The 22,040-nt window shown below is 42.9% G+C and overlaps 1 protein-coding gene across 2 annotated transcripts in view; it reads right to left on the bottom strand.

The window, feature by feature from the left end:
- The window catches only part of PHOX2B (paired like homeobox 2B), a 488,291-nt gene that overhangs the window by 237,467 nt on the left and 228,784 nt on the right, over positions 1-22,040 (bottom strand). The window lies entirely within an intron of this gene.

The following is a 22,040-nucleotide window of genomic DNA, read 5'->3' as shown; positions in this document are numbered from 1 at the left end:
TGGCGGTGATGTGCTGGACAGCCCTCAGTATGCAGGGCACAGAACTGTCCATGTGGACATATACTGCTGGTATTTGTAGTGTTGTCAACAGTGGACACAACCATGTTACCTCAGGCAGTGAGGAAGACCTCGGTCATGTAGTTGTGCTGTCCCCCTGTAAGCGTAAGCGGAGTGGGCTGGTCCGGCGTACGCCAGCCCAGCGTAGAAGTGTGAATAAATAGGCCGGGGCTCTGGGTGTGGTCCACTTCCGGGAAGGCTGACGCGTCTGCCAGGGCAGCACACTTCACCCTGCCACGAGGCCGCCGCCGTGACGGCCGGCCTCCTCGACACAGGCCCCCTGGGAACCCAGTGGCACAGCATCGTGGAGTTATGCCTGTGCTGACTACTCCCTTCGACCCACACTGCGATCAGCAGGGATCACAATTCAGATCGAGTCGTGATTGCAGATGACGCAGTCCAGGAGGCAACAGAAATTGCTACCAGTGCGGCCCGCCCGGACCACGCATTATCGCAGGCTGCGCACCCACTGAGCGGCACAGGTGCCACTAACTCTGTGCACCACAAGTCGACACCACATGACCTTATTGAGGCAGCTTTCAGTAGGCAAAAGACATTGCTCCCAGTGCGGCCCGCCCAGACGACGCATCGTCCCTGGCTGCGCAACCCCTGAGCGCTTCACGTGCCACTAACTCTGTGCACCACAAATCAGTAAGAGCTGGGACATGTAGCTAAGTAGTCCCCCCCTGTAAGCGACACTGTTGCAATGAAGCATGCACCCAGAGGGCGGGCTAGCACAAACGGAGTAATGAAGGAGCGCAAGACCGCTCAGGGTCCAGGATCATGCATGCTCGTGTTCTGTGTGGATTGCCACAGCATGAGACAAATGCCTAGCCACATTAGCAGCGCCAGTTCAGTCAGGCATGCACTCTACATCTGTGTCCGCACTATCCTTACCATAGGCCTACACTCATGTGGCCCACCACCTTCAACGGCCAACATCACAGTGTTGTTGTCAGGCTTGTGGACATGCGCAGACAGGCATAGTAATACTGTGCCATAGAAGTGCAAGTGATGAAATCGTGCAGCGCACATAAGTAAATGGGTTTGGGGGGAGGGAGGAGCAGCTGTTAGGCAACGTAACACACAGTAACACACAGTGATGCCGCTCATATGCCACATGCAAGACATGTCAAACATGAATCCCAAATGTCGCATACATCCCAAACCCCACCCCCAACAAGCCACATTACATTTCCTGAATGCAAGCCAATGACAAACTAACATTAGGGATGAAAGCTTCTTTGTTTGAACTATCAGGCGTGAGCACATCTGCACCTACGACCTCGGAATTGCATGTGCCCGGCACCCACTGACAGATACCATAGCAGCTGATGATGACTCCCACACTACGCACAGTCCGACGAAGAACGTATACACACCCCACAGACAGAAGTCCTTGCTGGAAGTTTTCTTGCATGGAATGGCCTTCACACTTACTCCCACAACATCACAGGCGTACAACCGTTGCACACTAAAACAACTCATTGATCTGAGCTGTGGCAATTTATCCACAGAACTGGCGCAGGTCAGAGCAGCGCCGATTCAACTAGAGCCACTGACGCAATGGCAGAACATCCCGGACACATGCACAACCCCTGTCACGAGAACGCGGATTTTTGCTGCCGTAGGTGCTAGTAGATGGATCTTTGAGTGATTCTGATCACAGTTGGAGGAGTGCTGAAAGAGATTCCCCTTCACTCCCTCGGTGTCATCGGAGTGTCTAACGTGTTTGCCTCTGGATTTTGAAGTGGGCGCTTGTATATATATAATTTTTCTCGAGGAGCACGTGAAGTGTGCATCAGACGAGGAAGCCGTTTTTCCATCCCCTTTGTGGGATTGGTTGAAACCCCGCGAAATAAGCTTTAAGTACCCCTGTCCTGATGAAGCCATAAGAGACAACTGGCGGAAACGCGACCGCAACTGCGTCGACACCATTGTGATAAGGAGTCCCCATAACTTTACACTTGTTTGTTTGATGCGCCTTGGAAAAAACAGTTTGTTTGAGAGAATTTATATCTCAGGCGCTGTGAGGATTCCCTTTCAGATGTGTATCACTCTAAATTAAGAGTGACTATTTTGAGATGTGTATGTATATTTTTTTAGGGTACATTGTTGTATATGTAATGTATATATTGTATTTGTGATATGTATATGGAATGTATGTTTTTTCAGTATGATTTAATATATTTTTGCTTTTGTGCGCCACTTTGTCCTGTGACACGTAGATATGTCCCTAAAACTTGGGAATAGTGACTTTATTACAATTATTTGTACAAAACAGGATAATTAATTATATCTTGGGTAGAATTAAATGTTGAATTAATCCCTCAGTACCAATTGTTTCTACTTCTTCATCTTTTTGATGTCCCTTGCTCAGGTATGGGAGGGTGATTTGGGCAGAACCCCTTTATTATTTTCTAGATACCATAGCAGCTGATGACTCCCACACTACGCACAGTCCGACGAAGGAACAACGTATACACACTCCACAGACAGAAGTCCATGTTGGAAGTTATCTTGCATGGAACGGCCTTCACACTTACTCCCACACCATCACAGGCGTACAACCGTTGCACACTAAAACAACTCATGATCCGAGCTGTGGCATTTCATCCACAGAAGTGGCGCAGGTCAGTGCAGCGCCGCTTCAACTAAAGCCACTGACGCAATGGCAGAACATCCCGGACACATGCACAACCCCTGTCACGTGGAACTGTACCGTGCACGTATGCTGCATTTACTGGGGGCACTGCCATTGGCAGTGATGCGTATCAGTTACCGGCTAAGCTTCTGCCTTGCCAACATCACCTGCGTTCAGCCTGTGTAGCATTGTCAATTGTGCATATTCGAGTGGTGTATGGATGTCTGCCTATCCAACAGGACGGTAAATGAACTGATTTTTTACATGTATGTGCGCCCCCTGTTGGCACACGACCAGGAGTGTCACCATGATACCCATTTATGGGATGCCTTGATAGTTGGCATACATGCTGGCAGCTGGACCTGGGAGATTGCACAAATCCTCGTGTGCAGTGACCACATTGAACCGCTCCCCTACTGGGCTGTAGTGCAAGTTGGTGAAAGGGGGTGGGCGTAGCACATCTGTCCGAACCTGCTAATGGGTGGACTCGGCGTCCTGTTTGATGAAGTCGACAACAACCTCATGTTGGAAATATTAGACTACGAAGCTGCAATCGCTTTAATGGACGAGTAACTATGTACCTGCAGCCACAACAGATTGGAACACATTGCACATGTCCCGACACCTTGTTGCATCTTGGAGATCTGGTCACATATTCCACGACAATAGTGACATGGCTGCATTGGCCTGGACTCCGACTACATGAGCGGACAACAACACGGCTTAACACACACCTGTGAAAGGTGAGGCACTCCCCCGGATTTGACAGCGTCGCTTAGCAATGCTCCTCATTCTGACATACTGCTGCATTGGTCTGCATGTTGTGGCACTTATCTTGCCCGTACTGACACGCATATGATAATAAAGTCTACGCACCATCACTTGTGTTCAACTATGATGAGTGTTGATTTGAATGACGATGTGTGTCTCAAAGCCTATCTGGGTCACGGCTATACCTGTGCATTGATAGCATTACCCAGGGAGTACCTTTTTGTGGAATCACTGTCCCTACATTCATCCATACTTTTATTCTTGATTGATCATGGCCATGACACATTTGTGTGCATTGGAATGTTTTATTCACATTCAGTGGAGTGTTGAAGCTGGAGCAGCACAGGGCCATGCAAACCCCACTTTACATTGTTGGCCCGTGGAGGGCCAGCCAGAGTCCTTCCAGGATTGACAAGTTCATAGGGAGTGGAAGACTACAGCCCGCAGTGTGATTGCTGTGTCATTGGTAACCAAACCAAATATGGCAGTCCATGTCGAGGTCCAAGGTGAGTGTCGCACAGTGTATAGGGGGACAGTGAGAGGTGTTATTCCAGGGCATGATGCAGAGGGTAGGACCAAGCTGAACCGGACCACATGGCGGAGATGAATGCTACACTTCATTCTTACCACAAAGCCACATTCATCATCATCCTTGTCCTCTGATATGTCAGGTGCCTCACATGTGAGAGCTGGTGTTTTGTCTGCATCACTGTGTGGCAGTGACACATCAGGGGCTGGACGTGGAATGTCTGCCGCACTGTGTGGCACTGACACTTCAGGGGGCGGCGACGTGGATGGAGTAGTAGCACCAGGCCTTGTGGTGGCAATGCTATGATGAGGATCTGCAGTGCATGGAAGATCACAGCTACATCTCACTGGTGTGCAGCTGTTGCAGCCATTTGTGAGGCTTGCATCCGCTCCATGTTCCCCATGATCATTCGCATGTGACGCACCTCCTTGCTGACATTGCTGGGGCCACTCTCACTAGACAGTTGTTCTTGGCTCAGAGTCATGACTCCAGCAATGTCAGCCATGGCTTGTAGAGCAAGGAGAGGACAGTGGGTGTTTGGGACTGTGATTGGTCCCTGATGGGACTTAGACACCCACATATGGCATCTAGTTTGGCTGCCATGAGGTTGTACCTGCAGCTGGTCCAACATCTCCCTCTTGCACCCTCACACATGGCCTTGGAAGGCCATGTGTTGGTTGTGGGTTTCCTGGGAGACAGCCGTGGTGGTGGGTGCTTCCTGCTGTGTGCTCTGTGCAGGGGGTAGGGTCTCATGGATGCAGCTGGGCTGCCCTGCTCCTGGAGGTGGGGTGCTGGAGCTGTCCCTGAGCTGTTGGAGTGCGTCGGTGTGGATGTTCGGGAGGTCCTCTTTATCATCAGTGCTGAGTTGTTGGGTCTGCTCTACAGGAGGTGTTGATTGTCCCTCTGCAATGTGAAGGGGAAATGTAGATTGACATTGTGTTCACATGTATGTTCATGCATTGTACAAGTTTACTAACAGACTGCATGACAAACTACATTGTGACTGTTTGTGAGGAGACGCCTATTTGATGCGGGACAGTTGACATATCTACACCATCAGGGATGTGAGATTGTACTTGTACATTGTCATCTCACAGTTTCCTGCTATGCCAAATACGAATGGCCGTTTTCTACACACAAGCGGCAGCAGTTGTGTTCTCTGTTCTGTTGTTAAAGTGTTACAGCTTGTACCACATTGTTGTCAATGTTAGGGTGCTCTGCATCTTATGTGTGTGTGCTAAATTGTGGGTGAGTTGCCCCTTCAGCTCTGATTTGACTGGGCCTTATCCCTTTCAGGCGGTGTGCCTTTCACTTCTGGGCTCATACAGTGCTGAGATGTTGCAGACTTGTGTAAATTGGGCTCTTGGTTGACGTTGTGACTCTTGGGCATGGTTTGTCCACAGATGTGCTATACTTACTTGTGCATGTGTGCCATTGTGCCCATATTCCCCATCCCACAGTCCCTGGTCGTCACTCACCCTTTTGCTGTTGGCTCAGGTCTTGTTGTGCAGTGTCCGTTCCCCAACTCCTGTCACCGTCTCCCCATTGATGGTCCCAGGCTGGTCCTCCGTGGGGGTTGTGGGGTTCTGGTTGTCCTCTGTACTTGCTCCAGCTACCTCCATTGTGCTTCACAGTTGTATGTGTTTTGTTTGTGTTTTTTGTTGCCGCTTTTATAGTGATTTTTCCCGCCTGACATGTGGGACTTTTAGGCGTGGCGCTGCTTATCGCTGAACTTTTTATTGCAGTTGGGCCCATCACAACTTTTTTCACGTTCCGGTTTAGATTTTTATCGCTGTCCTGGTCATTTTATCGCGGACATTTGACGTGCTATCGGGAGACTATTGCATGTTACCACCATGTTGTGAATAGGACGTTAACACAGAGTTATTTTCCTGTGATAGACGGCAACATGAAACATTGCGTTAACCGATTTTGGCGATGATTATCCCACGTTCTTGAGAATATCCCCCATAGACAATTTTGGCACATGCTTCAGTTAGCATCTTCATATAATGGTTTCTCAATACATATGGGCTGGTAAAAAACCTCAGTTGCAGTGGATTAGATGTTTTAATCTGCAGAAGCCGCACTTTAAACATTTTCACCATCCCCCTCTGGAACCACGCTGTAAACTACAGCATGATTCTGTGAATCATTGTTTTATTTTACCACATTTTCATCCACTGCTTTTGTGTGAGTGGTGTGGATCCACTGTAGCACACATTACAGCAGTTGTCTGCTGTATAGAACACTTGTATGGTCCCTTCCAGTGACCCTCCAGACAGCTTTTCCTCCCATGTCTTCTGACAACTATCCAGTCACCAGGGCTTAAATCATGGCACTGTATTTCTTTGTTGGTTTGGTTGCCAAGTTCATCTAATGAGAAATAGATTTCCCCAAATCAGCTAGACCTTTGCAGTTACGTAGAGCAATGTCATCAGTAATTGGAATAAGTGCAGCTTAAGGAGTACAAGGCAATCTTATTGCATTGCCAATGTTCACTTCATGGGGCGATAGACCAGTCTGTTTGTCAGGGATACATCCAATGCTTATCAACAGAAGAGGAAGAGCATCTGGCCACTTCAAACCACTAGAAGCACATACTTTAGCTTGTTTGTTCATGACGGTTCCATTCATAGTCTTAATCAATCCAGTAGACTAAGGACAATAACTACAATGGAACCTGTGTTTAATTTAGAGAGTGCCACACATTAATTGCAAAATCTCATTCTTTAAAATGGGAACTATGATCTGCCTCAATAGAAGTTGGAAGGCCGAAATGATGTATCAATTTCCTCAACAGAAGATTGGCAACTGTCAGGCTGTAGGACTGATCCTTTGTAGGATGTCCTGAACCATTTACAAAATAAGCAGACAATCACAAGACTGTATTTAAAACTTTGCATTGCCATAAAATCTGCTTGGGGTCCTGTAAATGGGTCATGTGATTTGCCAATATGATTAATCACTGTGACTATCTTCTTTGCCTTATTATTTGACATACTGAGCACTTTGAACATAAATCCTCGGCAACATTTTAAAAACGTGTATTTTCCCATATTTTTCCGAAAGTCTTAAGCATGGAGTCCCTTCTTGAGTGAGATTGTCCATGTAGATAGCGTACTATAAAATGCAACATAGAATTTAACAAAATATACCTATGTTCAAGAGAAGCTTATAAATTCCGATGATTTTTCATGTAATCCAACTTTTCCCATTTAATTTCCTCCTCTTCTGTAGCTTCCGCATGAAGGTCTCTCAGTTCGCTCAAATAATCTTGAATTGAACTTAACAAGAAACAATCCACATTTTCTGTAATTTGCATAGAAATTATTCTCAATTCATCTTGTTCATTTTCTTGTATCACTGTTTTGTTTTCAAATGCACATTATCTAGCCACCTTATCAGCATACTTGATTCCAAGAGTAACCATATCTTTTCCAGCCATATGAGAAACACACTGGACCACAGCAATTTATTTTGGCTGCTGGATTGCTTTCAATATATCATTTATTTAGAGACTACCAGTGGTGGAAGCTCCAGAAGATGTCATAAAACTTCTCTATGATCAGATTGACCAAAATCATAAACCACTCAAAAACCATTTTGGCTGTTTGTATAAATTACAACATTTAAATTTTCTGAAAGGCCACAAGCTCTTGACAATGCAACCAACTTTGCCACTTGTGCTGAAGTTGCATTAGGCAGATATGATTCTTTAAGAATCTTAGAAGTGGAACATAATGTAGAGGCAACCTTCACTGCAAGAACCATCAACAAACAAAGTCAGATCAATCATTTCAAGAATGATCTCTTTAATATTTGGTCTTGGTTTAGCACATACTTCTAAACTTCAATGCAATCATGTTCAGGCCCTTTATCATCATCACCGTCATCACTTCCCTACCCTCACCATTTTTGCTTGAAATTGTAAGAAGGGTTGCTGGATTGCTACCTTTCAATGGAGATGTTCTCAGCTGCCAGTATGGCTCGTTCATACCCGGTGAATTGACTATTTGTCATCAAATAATGGGGTTGTGTTCTTGTTAATAAAACCTTGAATGTGGGACATATACATTTAAAGTATTTACCATCACAATTCCATCACTTTCCTCAATTGCAATGCAAACAGATGCAACAATTTCAAAAAACCAGGAAGACTTACAGCAACTAGATCCAACACAACTGTAAGGTGTAGTGTAGTTCCTATATTCCCAATAGGCTCTGCGCATTGGAATAACATAAACGATAGTTTAGACGTAGGACTGAGGTCGACTAGGTCTCTACTGAATATGTTAGACTTAATTATGAATGCCAGCTAGCTCAGAGGTCACTAGAAACTTTCTCGAGTGAACAGGAAGGAGTTAACTTTCCTGAATAGACAAGAAGGGATTCGTTTCTGACAACCGCATAAACATGACAACTTTGCTCCCTCCAGAATAAGAAGTATATCTCCAGAGTCGCGAAAACAATAGATAACTATTTCACTCAGTCAATCGTGCATACTTAGTTTCACCAGAAGCGCAGAGAAATAGAGAGACGGACGTTTTCAATAAAAGTGGTTATTTATTGAACAGTCTTCTTTCTCATGCAAGAGAAGTGAGTTGCCACAATTGCAATACTTGTTATAAAGTAAAGTGCGTACAGTAAAAGGAGTATTATGAAATAATACTGTAAAAGCATGGTACAGTTTCTAAGCCATACCATGTTTAAAATAGATAAAATATATACATATATAAAACCATGACTAAACGTACTTAACTGGTGCTTCTAAGATATGCCTACCCCAGTGTACCTAACCTAAGCCTAGTACGTGGGAAGGAGTAAGTGAGCTGCAGTTTAAGTTAAGATAGTTTTGCCAAGAATCTGAATCAAGAATTCTCTGAGGGTCTAATCAGCTCCGTACCTTGGTTAGAGAATGAAGGAGGTCTTGTATCTCGTTCTCAGGACTCAATCTCCCAGCAACCCACAAGGGTGACTGGAAACACTGGAGTTGAATTTCTCGGCAGGAGAAAAGACAGCGTCTCTCTCAGTGCATCAATGGGAGGGTCGGCTTCCTTCGGCACTTGCCACAGCAGGGCTTCGGGCAAATAGACAGCTGATCTGCTCCAAACTACCGTGTGTTTGCTAGGGCAGCTGCTGGTATATTTATACCTGGAAGGTGCCGAGTTTGACGTAAGGTTGGACATAAGACGTCACTAAGAACTTACAGTTCTTTCAGGACTCCAGGAGTTCCTGGACAAATCAAAACAGAAGCAGGGGGGAATTCCCGGGCTGCTGGAGGCTTGGTTTGTTTGAAGAACGCGTTGTACTTTCTAGGAGTCTATGGGAGTAGCCTTGCCGTATTTGGACTGCATTGGCTATGACTAAATATGGATATGATTCTTATGCCTTTATAAGGATATGATTTGTTATAACCACATAAGGGCATAAATCGGGAATATTTAAATAGGGTCCTAGATACGTTCACAACACCCACTCCACGTATAATGTCCATCATTAGTAAATACTAAGCAATATTAAACATATAACTATGCATGTGTTTTCCAGCCCACCCCAAAATACATAAAATGCATTTGAAATGGTATATACACGAAAAATGAGTAGTATTCTGTACGTTTTTAAGCAGTGATATCATTCAGATAATGCAAATATAGTACTTTCAAATATTGGCTGAATGAATCACAAAAATTACATTCATGAAATGGCTCTTAATACAGAAGAGAAGGTCGAGACCATTTCATCACATATTTATACAAGATTGTACATGTGCTAGAGGCTGAATCAAAATATTGTCTCTAGAGTTTCAAAATAGAAATCTTGTTCTCTAAGAATAGTTCTACTTTAAGCAGAGTATTGGGTGCCCAAAAAATTGTAAATATTTTGGGAACGGGGAGAAATAATTTCGCTTTCAGGGCAAAAAATAGTTCCACAGATTTTTAGAAGCTCTGTTTTAAAAATTGAAGGTCGAATTCAGTGTTCAGGGAACGCTGTGTGCTCAAAGTTATTCTCGTTGTTAGGAGAGAACAATAATTCAGATAGGGCTGCAAAGAATTCGTCTACAACAGTAGGGGAAAGTTCGACCAAGTTCGAAAAAGCAGAAATAGTGCAGACATGAGAGGCATTGCTGTCGTCGGTGTTTAGATCAGCAATGGTCACAGAAGGTTGTACCTGTGTGCCGCTTTCATCTCGTACCTCACCGTCACCTAATCGTAATGGTGAAGTCTCAACGAATGCTGTCATCAGAATAGGTAGCCGCTGGGGACGACACGTTGCATGAGCCGTTACCGAACCAAGCAAAGTATCGATATCCAAAGGTACTGCTGCTGGTAGTGTGAGACAGACGTCCAACACGCATTCTTCTCCGCATAGCAGGCATCGTAGAACAGGTAGGATGCAATCTTGCCAGATTGGTCTGAATGAAAGAAACCATGTGGTATTCAGATCTCTTAGCCGAGCTAAACCGAGTACTTTAGTTATTCTTTCTCGGCATCTCATCACAAGGATCGTTTCTTCCATGGTAGCCTGAGTTTTGTTTGTGGCTGGATTTGCCATATCGGAGCAGAAGGAACAAAAATAAAATTCCTGCTACGAGTCCCAAGATGAGAGGCAGGCTGCCAAACACAGAGTGCACGAAATTCTGGAAGATGCTCAGGACTGCTTCAAAGGGTGCTAATAGTCCCGAAAAAATTGTCTTAAATACATGTGCGATGCCACTGGTATCAGACATGTTTAAAATTTGACCTAACATTTCTGCGAAATGCACGGGGCAATTGGTTGATAATAATGTATGTATCTCTGCCGCTGTCCTTGCAACTTGCAGATCATACATCTCTTTGGACGAGGTTAAAGGCACAGTTGTTTGTAAAAGAATGGATTTCATTCTGCTTAAAGTATCAATTTGAATAGAAGAGATATTCAGGGAAGGCCATATTGCTGCCTCCATGTCTGGTTTGCTGTTTGGATACAATACTTGCATACAGCAAATGACCCTGGAAATAACGCTCACGAGATAGGCTATTCCTGGCACCATGCCACAACAGCTGTGGTCACTTATTATAACGTAGCTGCCGTTGGAAAGCTGTCTGAAAAAAGGCTCTATCTGTGTTGCAGGGGTGCCGTGCAGGTGACATGAAAGGTTGTTTGATGAACCTTTGCAGGCTCCATGCAAGTTAATACCTTGACACAGAAGTGTACCGCTTAGTGATTTTTTACAATTGTTGCCACTAAGAAATACCTCTTTTTTCCCTTAACTATAACATCTATGTGTATAAGGTAAATTCCAGGATGACTTGATGTATCCTTTACCCAACCTTTCATACAGGCCTGCTGGTATATACTTTTGGCAATATTGAAACTGAAAAGTTGCTATCGGATTGTAATTGTACCATGTATTATCCATTCAATGACAGGTCGTTCTGACATTGTCAATGGCAATTTTTCTAGTTTTTCAATGCTCAGTACCGTATAATCTTCTCCTTTTTGTGCCAAAGAGATTTGTTTATCAGTAAGGTTAAAGATAGAAAATAATGACGTTGTGTTGATTAGACGCCATGGCACGTGACCTGAACGCAGATTTTGCAACGTCCAGCCTAACTGTACAATAGAACGTAATTGGGACTGGCCATGTTGTAACATTAGCATATCCTGTTCTATTATATCAATAGCAGATGATACAATGCTGTCAAGTGAATAAATTCTGGAGGACAGAGTCGTTAACCCATTGTCCACTACAGACAGTGATTTTTCCAAATTGATACCATCAATTTCTCGTATTTTTACAGCAGTTTCAATATGCATTACTTTCCAAGCTTCGTTGTAAGCAGCGTATATACCGGCGTATATGAAACGTTTTTGACGCTGTTTGCGAGGTCCCATTATGAAATCTCGCAAGTCAGCACCTTCTTTAAGTAAAGTCAAGTGTTGCTTAATTTCAGTCAGTGTGGATCTCTCTAGCCATTCGAGGCATAGTTTCCCTACACTGTATGTTGTAATTATCCCTGGATGTTGTGTCTGGGAATATCTTGGGTCTGGCCTGTTCTGTTTGAACCCCTGTCTTTTATTCAGGAATCTATCTTGACAGTTATTAGTGTCTATGGGCCAGATCAACCATTTTATCCAATCAGGATTTGTTCTGTTTTGGTGTAAAATATGGGATACGTCTATCTCCACATCTGTAGTGCTATTACTATCAGGCATTGGTTTTGGAACAGAACAACAATGCCCCTGCACTATACACAATAGATAATTTGATGGTACTGATGTAAGTTAGTATGGTATAATGGTGGAGATTAATAGGACAAATGTAAACATTTGGTAGAACTCCGAGAATGAGTACATATGAACAAAGAAACATTGGTGGATAAACAGTCTGTTCTTGGAGTAGTCACTTCTGTTTATTGTTCCATTTCACAAGCCAACACGTGTTTCATCGCAGGGAACAAACTGCGAATCTTCAGGGCTGGAATAGGTAACAGTAAGGATTGGATATAATTGTTCCGGATGGTTGATCGTATATCGTTTTGCAAGAAGGAAAGTAGGGGAGAAGGCCGGTCAGTGTGTAGACTCTGTTTAGTGTCCTCTAGGCAATTGTTACACGTGAAAATACGTTTGGGTAAATGACCCCGGTCGGGGCGTTGAGTGGAATCCTATATTTCGGAATCCCAAAAGTTATAGATTAGGGCTGTATCGGATCTCGATTATTCACGAGTAGAGTGAAAACCGGGAGGAGAAAATTGTTCGTGGTCGGGCGGGTGCGCCTTTGAGTCCACGAGGCGGTTTCACCTAGTCAGTAAGGTTCTCCCTCTCTTAGTTTCCCGGCGCCGTGTATCGAAGACGGACCTTCGATACACGGCGCCGGGAAACTAAGAGAGGGAGAACCTTACTGACTAGGTGAAACCGCCTCGTGGACTCAAAGGCGCACCCGCCCGACCACGAACAATTTTCTCCTCCCGGTTTTCACTCTACTCGTGAATAATCGAGATCCGATACAGCCCTAATCTATAACTTTTGGGATTCCAAAATATAGGATTCCACTCAACGCCCCGACCGGGGTCATTTACCCAAACGTATTTTCACATGTAACAATTGCCTAGAGGACACTAAACAGAGTCTACACACTGACCGGCCTTCTCCCCTACTTTCCTTCTTGAAAAACGATATACGATCAACCATCCGGAACAATTATATCCAATCCTTACTGTTACCTATTCCAGCCCTGAAGATTCGCAGTTTGTTCCCTGCGATGAAACACGTGTTGGCTTGTGAAATGGAACAATAAACAGAAGTGACTACTCCAAGAACAGACTGTTTATCCACCAATGTTTCTTTGTTCATATGTACTCATTCTCGGAGTTCTACCAAATGTTTAGATTTGTCCTATTAATCTCCACCATTATACCATACTAACTTACATCAGTACCATCAAATTATCTATTGTGTATAGTGCAGGGGCATTGTTGTTCTTATCTAAGTCTGTGGATCAGCTTGCTGGTCCATATTTGAGTGGTTGTGAGGGATTACCGCTCGCCTCATTGCCTACACTGTGTACCAATTGTATTTATTACCTAGCGGCCACCCAGGTAGTGCGCCTAGTCACTCTGGAATACCAAAAGACCTCTAAAGTTGTTGAATTGGTTTTGGAACAGATGGTTTGTTTAAGTCTTTTATCTTGGCGAGGCCAAAACAGGTTGTTTGTTGAATGGTGTCATTCAGGAACATTATTTGTTCTGGGATCATGCAGGCTCTAAATAATGATTCTAGACCGTGTACCTGCCAATCTTTTGTACCCCAAATGGTTTTTGTTTCAAAGTTGTTTTTCCAAAATTCAAAACCAAATGTAGTCATTTTTTCATAAAATTTTGTGGAATATATCAATTTAGTGTTTGTCAACATGTTTTTCATTCCTGTCTTATTTAACATTTTAAAATAAAACGTTTCTGGATCAGTGATGTTAAACCCTGAAAAGTATTGGAATTTTTCATAAAATGTTTTCGAGCTGCCTCTTGGCGGTGTGGGACAATGTTCCCATTGATTATAAGTAAAAACATTTCTAGGATTAGCAGATTTATGCAAATAGTGATGCCCATAATGATTAAAGCAATACATTTCTTCATACTTTGATGAGCCTTCTAAATAATCATGTTCTGTAAATTTTGCTGACATTTCTAAATCTGACATCATATTATTAATATTTTCAAAGTCCCAATCATCAGAGAAAGTACTTGGTGATAAAAAGTCACTTAATGAAACCTTGAACTGATGTGGATATCTCAAAAGCTCAACCGGGCCATAGATTTCGTAATCAGTAGTGTCCCATGCTACACCACCAGGTATAGGAATGGCTGTGATGTTTACTGATGATAGTTCTCTTTTTTCAATGTGAGAAGATCTGTGAGGCTTTAGGACCAAGTTGATGTTCTGACTTGCTGTGTCCATTGTACTATATTTTCCATCAATTAATTTTCCCAAGCTTAAAACTAAAATGAGCCATAGTTGGAGGAAAAGTACACCTAACACAATCCATAATTCAATCCATGGTGAAATCAGATATGTTTCTTTAAGTTGATGAAAGAGCTCAGTCATTTTTTCTTTGAAAGTTTTAGTTGCTGGCGTTTCTTCATGTTCACTTGCATCTTCAGAAAAGTCATCGAAATTGAGGAAGTAGCCAGATGCAGTTCTGTCAATTGTTGGAATTGCTTCCGGATTTTCATTAATCTTTGCATTTGTGTGGTCAGAGGCTACATCATTGTAGATTGGTGTTTCTTGACAAACTGTTGCAATTTGGGTTTCAAGAGGCACAAGTTCCATGGCTTTGTTGCATAGTCCTTTTTTATTCACTGCAGGTTTATCAAATGTGATTAGTCTCTCAGTTTGAACCTGTTGAATTGTAGCAAGGTTTGGTCTTCTGCTATTTCTTGGGAGTCCACTGGGCCTACTACTTATTATTGGCCACATGATTGTGGTTTTACCAGGTCGATTGATACAACTCTGTTCTCCTTTTTACCAGCAAGGGGCGGTAGTACTACTGATCTTGTTCCGATGATAGCTAAGACAGGTACTGCTTTTCTGTAAGAAGGCCCAAATTCCTTCTTCACCGCGATCTTTTCTCTGACCAGATTACCAATCTTTGGAATCCAGACAGGTCTTGATGGGACAGGTGGTTTCTCTTCAGTGGCCGTTGGCTTTAGCTTTATGTTACTTAGACTTCTTCTTGTTTCATTTAAGTCCTGTAAAACAGCCAAACGATCTTTGATATCAAAGGTTTTTTGTTCTACCAGTTAAGTCTGACAATCGAGGTCATGAATGATCATTCTAGTACCAAACAAAAGTTCGTACGGAGTGATACCTCCTAGAGAATTTCTTGGCTGATTATTAAGACTACGTTGGGCACTTGTTAGATGTTTGACCCACCCGTCACCCGAACCTAATACCCTCGCTGTTATAGATTGCTTTATGTCACGGTTTTTTCTCTCCTCTACCGCATTTCCCTCGGGATGGAATGGAGTAGAGTACTGCAATGCAATGCCCATGCTTGCCATGGCCTCCTTGTAAGCTCGAGAGCTAAACGCAGGACCCTGGTCAGAATGTAGCATGCCAATTGCGTATGTGCCGATAAAGACTCGCAAATCTTTTATAACAGTTCTGGCGTCAGCCGAGCGGTGGGGTCACATCTAAATGAATCTCGTCTTAATAATTATGGGATCGCATTTTTACGTCTGGATGTTTGCGTATAGATAGCCTAATGCTTTCTAATAGAGGTATCTGGGCTGGTGTCTGGTCCGGTTCACAACTGCGATCTCTGTTGCAGTCCTGACAATTCATTGCAAAGTTATAAATTTGCACGCTCATACCCGGCCACCAGTATTGTGATTGTAATTCTATTAGAGATTTCAAGATCTCTTGGTGCCTCAGACCCATTCCCATGTGTGCTTCTTGAATCAAGTAAGCTCTCCGGTTCGTGTTTGGAATTACCCTATCCCCCACTCCAGGGATTCGAGGAAACGGAACGGAGTTCGCATCAATTATGTATATATTTCCGAGTGGATAATTTAGAGGTAACGCCGCATAGTTGCCTTCCATTGAGGCTTTTCCTGCTAGTAGTGTTTCTACATCTATTTGTTTTTTAGAACGCTTTTTTGTAGCTACGGAAGCCGGTTTGACCGCTGCAGCTGTGGCTCTGTTAGACAATGAATTCCCCGCAACGTGAACGCCATCACGTTGATGACTCAGTGTATGTATCACGTGAGTCTTTTGTAGTTCTTTCTGCAAAAGAACTACTTGTTCCCAAAGTTTTTTATGCCTTATTGTGGCACCAGTCTCATCTTTGTAACCGTTTTTGATCCAGGTCTGCATGCCATTATTGTAAGACTGGACGCAGTAATGCGAATCGCACACTATTAGTGTGGGGAATTCGCGATCGGCATTTTCAAGCGCCATCGTTAAAGATCTTATTTCAGCTCGCTGAGCTGTACAGTATCTGAGTGATTCAGTTTTAGTGACCATCGGTCTGAATTTACCTAAGCGCCAGCGACCTTTAACAATCGCGCATGCTGCATTGTAAACTTGTTTTTTCAAAATGTATTGTTGTGCAAATCTGTCCGTGTAGATTACACAGGTGTACTGTTCGAGAGGTAGAATTTCGATTGACAGAGGACATTCATGTTTGTATTCCAGATCTTCTAGTTTTTTCATTTTTGGATCAAATGCGTGTTTCACGTCTGTTGCAGCAAGAGAATTTTCCCATTGTATCCATTTTGGATCTAAAGGTTTAGCATTCGGAATGCTTGCTCTTGTTACTGCCTCAAGGGCTGATACTGCTGCTAAACCAGATATGCTCTTGCCTTGGGCTAGGGCTCTTTCTTTTGCTACTGCAGTTTGAACCGCAGTCAGAATTTTTTCAGTAGAACTGAATTTCATTTCAGCTTGTGTGTACAGGTGTGATTTATGAGCTATTGGTACCGTTTCTCCCTCATTAGAGGTCAGGTACGTGAATCCGCATCTTCCTGGAATGACTCGGATTACAAGGTTGCGTTCGTTCGTGCGTGTTTGCAGTTTTGTTTTAGCTAACATGTCTGTTTGTATTGATCTAACATTTTTTGTGTGTTTCTGAGTCCAATTGATTGGTTTGAAATCAGATTTTATTATTTCATAGAGAGGTTTAACCCTCTCTGCATAATTTGGAATGTATGTTCTTCCGAAATTCAGGAAACCTAAAATTGATTGTAAGTTTTTGTAGCTTGGAGTACTGCACACTTCTCTAAGAAGTTGTCTGCTAGGCTTTTGCCTTCACTTGATAACTCATATCCCAAAAATAGGACAGTGAGGTGGGCAATTTGTGACTTCTTAAAGTTGAATTTGTACCCTTCAGATGCGAACCCAAGTATGATGGTGTTCACTCTTTTCAAGTGTGTCTCCAGGTCATCGTCTGTAAGATAGATGTCATCGACATAGGATAATCCCTCATCATCATACATTTGTAGTAATTCTGTTACCCTTGCTGAAAATAATCCTGGGCTGTTCTTGAATCCCTGTGGGAGTCGACAAAATTGCTTTTGGGCCCCCATACAGGAGAAAGCGGTCAAATACCTGCTTTCTGGTGCTATGTTTTGACAAAAGAAACCATTTGAGATATCTAATGTTGTTTTATATTTTTTGCGCACAATGTTATTCATTAGTGCTGCACTGTGTGAGTTTTGTACTGCAAATGTTTTGCAGCAGGAGTTTAGGTGTTTGTAGTCCAAAACTAGACGATATGAATCGTCTGGCTTGGAGACAGGAAACAACGCATTGTTCATTTGTGAGGTTCATGTTTCAATCACCCCCTGATATTCAAGTTGATCTAAGATCTCCCTGACTTGTTTTTTAGCTTCTTGCTTAACAGGATACTGCCTTTGTGCAGTAGGTTGATTTTTTAACTGAATTTTATGGTGAGGAGAATCCTCATCCCATCCTACATGATTTTTATATAATTCAGGTGCTTGGCCACTGCCCATTTTCTAGCATATGTGTATTTTTTATGAATTGGAATGTGATTTGAGAGGGCAGGCATAATCATTTCTTCGCCATGTGGGCACTCCCTGACAAACTCTGGTGACCAGTCTTTCTCTGCTAGCAGGATATCATAGCCTTTAGATAGGTTATCCCAAAAGAGACCTCTTATTTTCCTAGTTTTGTCCCCCTCTATACGTAATGTTATTTCATATAATTTATGGGGCACACTAACTCTGGTGTCTGCAGTTTCCACCTGAATGTATTCATTCGTGTCCACTGTCTCCAGAAGATTCATCAGGATCTTGCGAGCTATGGTCACTTGTGCTGCGCTGTCTAGCATTGCGTGGGCCCATTCTCCGTTTTTCAGTTGTGTCCTCAGAATCCTCTGCATGTTTTATTTTACTAGCTACCTTCTTTTTTGGAAATTGTAATTTTTTACTTTGAAGAGCAGGTTCCTTGTCTTTGGACTTGACGCGCTCTTCTTTATGTTCTGACCGTCCTCTTCTTTCCGATTTCTGTGAGGAAGTCTGAAAAGATCGAGAGGGACGAGTATCATTATCTTGATATCTGTCAGGTTTTCTTAATGTATCCCTTTCTCTAAGGTTGTATCTTTTTTCAGGCTCCTGTTGTGGAGACCTGCCCCCCCCGTTCTGGAGATATATTTCTCCATTGGGGAGACCTTCCTCTGGACTGGAATTGTTTTTCTCTGGGAGTAGTTTGTTTATTACCCTCCCACCTCTTTTTTGGAGTATTGAGATTATTCTTAATAAACGTTTTTTCAGGATTTTCAGTTAGTTCTGGTTTTAGTGGTTTCCCACCCAAACTATCTCTACCTAATTCTTCATAGGATTTTTCAATTATTCTGGCAAGTTCAAAAGGTTGTTGTGCTATATCTGTTTCTATCAATTTTTGGCGGATCGCTGAACCGTCAATTGTCAATTGAACTAAATCTCTATATGCTTTTGTTAATTCCTTTAGTTTAACTAAAAGTTCTTGGTCTGACATTTTTTCAATGTCAGGATGTGGTGTATAGCCGGCTAGAACCGGCCATGTGGCTCCTGGTCTACCTAGTGGACCTAGCCTGGTGAAGTGATTTTTGTGTTTTAGGGAGCCATTAAACCAGAGCTGGTGCTCTTGGTATGTTAGTGGAATCTCAATGTCCTCGAAAGGAACGTATTCCGTTGGAGAGTTCTCTATTTTGTAGTAGTGGAACTCGCGTGTCACAGCATGTGCTGCTGGAAAATGTATCCAGGAATAGAATACCTCTGTCTGCCGATATTCATGGGCCTGTACCACAAATATGACTGTACCACCTCTTGATGATACTCCATTATTTATAAGTTTGTAAGTTACACTCTTCCATACATTGACTGGGATGAGTATAGCCTCCGGGTCATCTTCCCGGAGACTTGTGTCTTCCGCTAAAAGTTGAGTTGCTAATTTAGCTCTCTCCCTTTCGTCTTCACTTTCCGACATTTTTCTGACAGAAAATTTGCAGATCAAGTTTCAAGGAAACAAAGATTAGGTGCACAATATTTTGGAACACTGTATCCTTCAACGTTGACTAAACCAAAAACTAATACATAGGATTCTCATCCTACTAAGTTTTGGCGGATATTAACCTTTCACCCACTCCAGACGTCTATTGGAGTATTTACGGGAGAAAGGGGTCTGTGTGAAAAGCACGACTGAGTTACTCTAGCATCTAGCGTTAAATTATCGCCTTACCAAACGTTGGGCACCATGTAGTGTAGTTCCAATATTCCCAATAGGCTCTGCGCATTGGAATAACATAAACGATAGTTTAGACGTGGAACTGAGGTCGACTAGGTCTCTACTGAATATGTTAGACTTAATTATGAATGCAAGCTAGCTCAGAGGTCACTAGAAACTTTCTCGAGTGAACAGGAAGGAGTTAACTTTCCTGAATAGACAAGAAGGGATTAGTTTCTGACAACCGCATAAACATGACAACTTTGCTCCCTCCAGAATAAGGAGTATATCTCCAGAGTCGCGGAAACAATAGATAACTATTTCACTCAGTCAATTGTGCATACTTAGTTTCACCAGAAGCGCAGAGAAATAGAGACGGGCGTTTTCGATAAAAGTCGTTATTTATTGAACAGTCTTCTTTCTCATGCAAGAGAAGTGAGTTGCCACAATTGCAATACTTGTTATAAAGTAAAGTGCGTACAGTAAAAGGATTATTATGAAATAATATGGTAAAAGCATGGTACAGTTTCTAAGCCATACGGTGTTTAAAATAGATAAAAAAATACATATATAAATCCATGACTAAACGTACTCAACTGGTGCTTCTAAGATACGCCTACCCCGGTGTACCTAACCTAAGCGTAGTACGTGGGAAGGAGTAAGTGAGCTGCAGTTTAAGTTAAGATAGTTTTGCCAAGAATCTGAATCAAGAATTCTCTGAGGATCTAATCAGCTCCGTACCTTGGTTAGAGATTGTAGGAGGTCTTGCATCTCGTTCTCAGGATTCGATCTCCCAGCAACCCGCAAGGGTGACTGGAAACACTGGAGCTGGATTTCTCGGCAGGAGAAAAGACAGCGTCTCTCTCAGTGCGTCAATGGGAGGGTCGGCTTCCTTCGGCACTTGCCACAGCAGGGCGTCGGGCAAGTAGACACCTGATCTGCTCCAAACCACCGTGTGTTTGCTAGGGCAGCTGCTGGTATATTTATACCTGGAAGGTGCCGAGTTTGACGTAAGGTTGGACATAAGACGTCACTAAGAACTTACAGTTCTTTCAGGTCTCCAGGAGTTCTTGGACAAATCAAAACAGAAGCAGGGGGGAAATTCCCGGGCTGCTGGAGGCTTGGTTTGTTTAAAGAACGCGTTGTACTTTCTAGGAGTCTATGGGAGTAGCCTTACCGTATTTGGACTGCATTGGCTATGACTAAATATGGATATGATTTTTATGCCTTTATAAGGATATGATTTGTTATAACCACATAAGGGCATAAATCGGGAATATTTAAATAGGGTCCTAGATACGTTCACAACAAAGGTAGGCCACAGACCTCACTGCGTCTCGAGCTTTTGAGCAAGAATTCTTAAGGCGCACCCTCCTCTCTAATAATAGTAGAAAAAACAAATCATATTGTAGTTAGGCATTCTAAGGGCTTGCGCATTACATAAGCTTTCTTTAAATCCTCTGAATGCCACTGAACATTCTTCATCAAATGTCACCGTATCTTTTATATCACCATGGGTCAACCTTATTAAAGGTTTTGCAATCAAGGAAACATTAGGAATCCACTGACGACAGTAGCAATCAATTTCCATTAACAGCATCAACTCTCTCTGAGTGATAGGAGGATGTATTTTCAGAATTGCCGAAGCTCGTTCTTTTAATACTTTCTCTGCCCCTTTCTCAATATGATGACAAAGGTATATTACTTTCTTTTTACAATACTGCATTTATGTTGGGAAACCCTTGTGACCATTGTCAGCTAAATGATTCAGCAAAGCAATTGTGTCTAGATTACTGTCTACCTTTGTCTTTGATGCAACTAGTAAGTATCCAATATATTACACCAAGACAGAATTACACGTAAATCTCAAATTTTCCATATCTTTCATTTGAAGTTGACTAAAAATGTAAGAATTTTCAGGATACCCTTGTGGGATTCTACACTAAACAAGAAGTTTATCTTAAAATTGAAACACAAAAAGTAACTGACTCTCTTTAAGGAGAGGAATTAAAAAAACAAGATGGCCGACAGCAGAGGCGCTCCTGGCTAGGGATTGCCTTTTTGGCTTAAATCCCCTGAAATCGACCCCCTGCTTGGACCCTTTTACACACCAGGGGTCTTGTTTGACTCAGGTCCTCGTCTCTCCAATCTCCCGCATTTGGGTTCGAGATCTTCAGAGAAATCGTGATTGATGTTCTGGACGTAGAGCCCGAGCAACATGGCTGATGCACGGTGGAGCTGCCTCGACAGTTATAGAGGAGATTGGCTCTGGGTCACTGCCTCGGCCATCACCTACTCAGCCGGACATCAGGCACAGTTCTCCTCATCTCTCCA

Source organism: Lissotriton helveticus, chromosome 2_2 (assembly GCF_964261635.1).
Source record: "Lissotriton helveticus chromosome 2_2, aLisHel1.1, whole genome shotgun sequence".
Classification (NCBI taxonomy): Eukaryota; Metazoa; Chordata; class Amphibia; order Caudata; family Salamandridae; genus Lissotriton; species Lissotriton helveticus.
This window is presented reverse-complemented; position numbering and strand designations above follow the sequence as displayed.